This window comes from Mus pahari, chromosome 1 (genome assembly GCF_900095145.1).
Source record: "Mus pahari chromosome 1, PAHARI_EIJ_v1.1, whole genome shotgun sequence".
Taxonomy (NCBI): domain Eukaryota; kingdom Metazoa; phylum Chordata; class Mammalia; order Rodentia; family Muridae; genus Mus; species Mus pahari.
The window spans coordinates 86133646-86139645 of record NC_034590.1 but is presented as its reverse complement, the minus strand read 5'-3'; the positions used below and the strand labels follow the sequence as shown (position 1 = coordinate 86139645).

The 6000-nt window shown below is 39.1% G+C and overlaps 1 protein-coding gene across 1 annotated transcript in view; it reads left to right on the top strand.

The window, feature by feature from the left end:
* Pik3c2a (phosphatidylinositol-4-phosphate 3-kinase catalytic subunit type 2 alpha) overlaps window positions 1-6000 on the top strand; it is an 87985-nt gene that overhangs the window by 37842 nt on the left and 44143 nt on the right. The gene's annotated exons all lie outside the window — the stretch shown is intronic.

Here is a 6000-nt window from a genome sequence, read left to right as displayed (position 1 = left end):
GAGGGAGAGGGAGAGAGGGAGGGGGAGAGAGGGAGGGGGAGAGAGAGAGGGGGAGAGAGAGAGGGAGAGAGAGAGAGAGAGGGAGAGAGAGAGAGAGAGAAAGAAAAAGAAAAAGAGCTTTTAGGAAAGATAGTTAAAAATTATAAACTATAAAGCAAATGAACTCTTAGACTAGTTCTAGCCTGGGTTGGCCTTTAACTTGTGAACCTCCCTCCTCAGCTTCCTATATTCTAGGACTGTATCCTGGGCCCCAGCTCTTAGGCTTATAATCTGCCAACTGGGCTCCCCAGTAGGGACCCTGGTACTAATATTTCCTAGAGTTCCTTCAGGTATTTGCTTGGCTTTCCATTCCTTAAGAAACTTAAATGTTATCTTAGTGCTCCAAACTACCTTGTATCAAATATCAACTCTTTTATTTCCTCCTTTTACAATTTGATTGAACATGTTGTTTGTTTTAAAACGTTGCCTTTCTATTTTATTTAGCCCAGGCTGTCTTCAAACTCGCTGTGTAGTTTAGGCTGTGGAATTTAGGATTCTCTAACCTCAGCCTCCCCTTGTGCTAGGATTATAGGTATATGTTCATAATACATCATGCCCACCTTAAGTATAATTTTTTTAAAGATTTATTTATTTTATTTATGATGAATACACTGTCACTCTCTGCAGCCACACCAGAAAAGGGCATCAGATCCCATTACAGATGGTTGTGAGCCACCATGTAATTGCTGGAATTTGAACTCAGGACCTCTGGAAGAGCAGTCAGTGCTCTTAACTACTGAGCCATCTCTCCAGCCCAGTTGTTTTTTTGTTTTGTTTTGTTTTTTCTGTATCTATCTTTTCCCTGTTTTAGTTTATTGAGCTCATTCACTTCAGAGTGACTTTGAACTAGCTATGTTGCCAAGGCTGGCCTTGAGTTCTTGATCTTCCTGCCCATAGCTCCTGAGTTCAGGCATCATCGGCATTTGCCATTATTCAGAGACTTACCAAATTCACAGAATTCTACCATCATCACACCAGTGCTGTTTTAGAGTATTTCCCCATACAAATTTGCAGTTGACCCTCCTTCCAGCTCTAGCCTCAAATAATCGCTGAGCTAGTTCCTGTCTCTAGCATGATTTCCTCTTCTGCACATTTCTTATAAATGGAATGTAGTAATATTTCTATGCCTGCTTTTTTTTTTTTCAAATACCAAACTCTTTTATCTGTTGTAATATGTATTTGTAGTTTATACCTTTGTGTGGTGTGTTGTATGATATAAGTACTTAATTAGTGTGAGTGGATCTCCTAGCGTTAAAGTCTCAGGTGGTTAGGAGCCACCTCATATGAGTTCTGGGGACCAAATTCATGACCTTCCTTACCTCTGAGCCATCCCTATAACCCTACAGCCAGCTTCTTACCTGGGTGCTAAAGATCCAAACTCAGATCCTCGTGCTTAATAGTCTTTACCAACTGAGTCATCTCCGTAGCACCAACCAACAGTTCCTTTTTGCTAACTACTATTCTATTGTAGTACATTTTGTTCGTTTGTCTGTACATCTAATAATATACATTTGGACATCAGTTAATAGATTTTGGTTATCATAAATAATGTTGGAATAAAGATTCATATATAGTTTTTGTATGGATTGATGATTTACTTTCTCTTGGGAAACTTTACAAAGAAATCAGTAAGTTGCTGAAATTTTTAATTCTCTTGAATTTATTTTTCTGGAAATAATCTGTTCATTTTGCTAAATGGCAGTATGGGATTTGAGAAAAGAAATAATGACTTAGTGGAATATTCTTAGGACTCAGTAGTTAAGAGCATGTACTGCTCTAGCAGAGGACCTAAGTATGGTTTTCAACATTCAAGTGGAATAGCTCACAACCACTTGTAACACCAACTCGAAGGAGATCCATCTCCTCTGGCCTCTGAAAGTACCTCAACACATGTTTGTAGCTGGCGATGTGATTATTCTGTGTGGATCTGATTTAAAATAGAAATCCAAATAAATACCCAGAACAAAAGTATGTAACATGATATAGAGAACTGACCGCCTATCAGTACTAATGCTTATCAGTCAGTGGCCAGTCAAAGGAGTATACTATACTAGATTGTTTTTGAAATGGGGTCTCATTTAGCTCCCATTGCCTGACCTTGAACTCTTGTTATGCCTCCATCTCCCAAATATCGAGATTACAGACTTGTGTGGACATGCCTATACACACAACTGAACCAGCCTGGCACATTCTGAGACTTGACCAGAGCTATATTCCCCTGCCTCTGTGCCGCTGCTTGAATACAGATTCTTTTACCCTTTCATTAGTGAAAGGTTAAAAAGGTGATTTTATTTTACCCTTTTTAGTAAAAGAGAATTTTTTAAAATAAACTTATTTTAAAATGATTTATTTGTTCATTTTATGTGTATGAATTTCTGCCTGCATCTATGTCTGTTCACTGTGTGCATGCCTTATGCCTGCAGATGCCAGAAGAGGTGGTTAGATCCCCTGGGACTGGAGTTAGACAGTTGTGAGTTGCCATATGGATTTTAGGAATGAAACTCAAGTCCTATATAAAAGTAGCCAGTGCTCTTAACTGCTGTGCCATCTCTCCAGCTCATAAAAGAGAATTCTAAGGCAGGAACTAGCATACTGTAGCTCATATACCAAATCCAGCCTGCCACCTATATTTTTGCTGATTCTTTATTGTCTGTCTTCACTCTTAACAGGTTAGAGTTGATTATCACTAAGATTACTCAGAAAACATCAAATATTTACTTAAATAATGTTTATTGTTTATTTTGTGTTTCATTTGGTCTTGAGACAATCTCGATATTGCCACCTCAGACTTTGAAGTCACTGTAATTATAGGTGTATGTCACCATGCCTGACAATTAGTGGCTTTGAGGGTGGTCATGATAGGGACAGAGTTTTTCTATTCTTGCTATATAGCCCTGGATGGCTTGGAACTCACAGTGCAGACCAGGCTGACCTCAGACCTTTGACTTTGTTTCTCATGTGCTGGTATTACAGGTATGTGCCATCACACCTGGATACTTTTTTTTTTTTTAAAGGAAATTTGCTAGTCTTTAAGAAGAGTCCATAATTTGCAGATGTAAAAAGTAACTGCTATGTCTAGGCTGTAGAAAAATGAACAGTTTAAGACATAGAAGAACTTCTGATAAAACCTCTTCCCAGACTGAAGTTTAGCCCCTTTGAAGAGCAAATGGCTAACACAGAAAGATAGAGCCCATGGAAAGGAAAGTTCCTAAAGAACTTAAGCCAGAGCTGCCAGGTTGGAAGAACATGATGTGAGGGTACAGGTAGGGCTGGTCTTTAAGAACCACTGAACTTCCATAGTGAATTGAAAAGGAATTAATAAATGCATACAGGACTGGAACCAAGGTGCAAAGTGTCTTTCTGTTGTTTTTGTGTTAAAAGTGTCTTTTTAATGCCCTCTAATGACAAAAAATGTTGGTGTGAGTTCAGTTCTGCTTCTACAAAGCAGAATAAAAGAGGGGTGGGGTTAAAACTGTTAGACTGATCCATGACATGTTAAGAATAAAGGAGAATAGTGCAAGACAATATCATGAACCTTCTTATTGGAAAGGCTTTTAGACGAAGGTAAAGTTATAAGCATAAACATAAATCAGATAACTAGAAAGGGAGAACTTGAATGCTGATCTTCAGTAGTAATTGGATATTTAAGAAAATGAGAGGATTTCATTTATGCTTGAAGGTGAAAGGAGCATTTGACTTATAATAGCTAAGCCTCAAGAATAGAAATCCTAAAAGGGAAGATGCATTGCTGAGTTGCAGCCTTTCATAGTACTTGCATAAAAGTGTAGCATGAATTTTATGAATTTTTAAGCTGTGCATAGTGTGTGGTTATTAGGAAGGAAGAGAGAAGATTCCTTGAGCTTATGAATTTGAGACCAACTTAGGCAATATATCAAGTTCCTGTCTAAGAGAAGGAAGAGAAATACATGAATGCTTTTGTTGTTTAAGTTTCTAAAACTACATTTTGTGGGTGTATATCTGTGTACAGGCGCAGGTGTATGGACAGGCCAGGTGTATGGACAGGCCAGAGGATGACCTCAAGTATCATTCTTCAGGCATGCCATCCACCTTTCCTTTGAGGCAGGCCTGAGGCCTGGAGTTTACCAGGTAGGCTAGTATGGCTGTCTTAGTTACTATTGTAATGCTGTGAAGAAACATCATGACCAAGACAACTTACAAAGGAAGGTATTTAATTGAGGGCTTGCTTATAGTTTCAGAGGATGAGTACTTGACTGTCATGGTGGGGAGCTGGGAGCAGGCATCAGGTTCTGGAGCAGCAACTGAGAGCTTACTTTATCTGTAAGTTGTAGACAGAGACTGAGAGACTGGGCCTTATTGTGGGCTTTTGGAACCTCAAAAGCCCACCCCTAGTGACACACCTGCAACAAGGACAAACCTCTCAATCCAGTAATTACCAATCAGGAACCAAACATTGAAATATTATTAACCCATGGGAGCTATAGACATTTAAACCACCAGAGTGGCTGACCAAGTAGCCTCAGGGATTCTCTTGTCTCCTCAACACTGAAATCACAGTCATACACCACTACTTCCAGCATTTTTATGTGGGTTCTAGGGGTTGAATGAAGATACTCATGCTTACAACACCAGTATACTGACTGTACTGACTGAGCTATTTCTGTAGCCCTAAAATTTATAGCTAGCTGACACATAATAGTTATACATATTTATGGTATGTAATGAGATATTTCGATGTATGTACAATGGATAATGACCTATGCAAGGCAGGGTAGGGTAGTACACTCCTGTAATCCTAGCACTACACAAGCTAGAGAATTTATACATTTAAGGTCAACCTGGGTTACATAAGGAGTTTCAGAGCAACCTGAGCTCATTACTGGGATGTCTCTAAAAAAAAATTAGTTAACTAATATATGTAATGATAAAATCAAAGCCCACTCCTAGTGACATATTTCCTCTAACAAGGCCACATCTCCTAGTCCTTTCAGTTTCATTCCCTGGTGACTGAGCATTCAAATCGTGAACCTGTGGGGGCCATTCTTAAGTCAAACCACTACAAATGCCAGTACCCTCCTCAGGCACCTCACAACCACCTGCCAGCTTCAAGGGCTCCAAAACTCTGTTCTGGTCTTTACTGATACCTACGCACATGTGGCATTCACTTCTGTGGACCCACAACACACACAAATGTAGTGAGAATTTTGGTTTCTTAAAAAAAAAAAAAAACACAGAAATATTATGGGAATATGTTTTCATTTTAATCCCACGTTATGGGGCCACTATTATTTGCCTCATGCTCTAGCAGGGACGTGGTTTTCCAGCTGCAGATAGTTTGTGCAAGTGTGTGACATTTGGAAATCTGGGGATTTTTTTCAGAGGATATATAAATGCTAGCGCCCTAATAGAAGGGGTTGGTTGGTGGCTGTGGTTGGATGCTGTTGATTGTGGTTTGTTGCTCATTGTCAAGTAGTCATGTGTGAAGAGATGAAAAGAAATTAGATATCCTGACAGCAAAGATCAAAGTACCCCAAGGTACTCAATGCCTCTAATCAGCAGAAAATAATCTAACAATATTGTTGCCCCTTACCCCTCTGTCCATTTTTTCCCTCCTCCCTAGTGTTAGGAGATTGAAAGGGTGGGGTAGAGGAGTGGAGAATGGTGGAAGAAAAAAGAACCCACAAAGTAACCAAAAGTCTAGTTATTCACAAAAATAAAAATGAATAAAATTATTTTAAGTAGTAAAGGAACTCTGTTATTGGGTAAATGATCTTTTAGTGCATTTATATGTATACACTTTGGGTTTATGCTCCAGTCAGCTGTAGCGGAGTGACACACATAAGCTGTCCATATGAAGACTGAGGTCAAACAGACTTGTAAAGTGATAGCTGACCCAGCACTGCTACAACTGACCTTTAAACCTCAGTTGGTTTTTTTTTTATTGCTTTTTATTTTAAGATTTGTATGACTGTGTATGAGTGC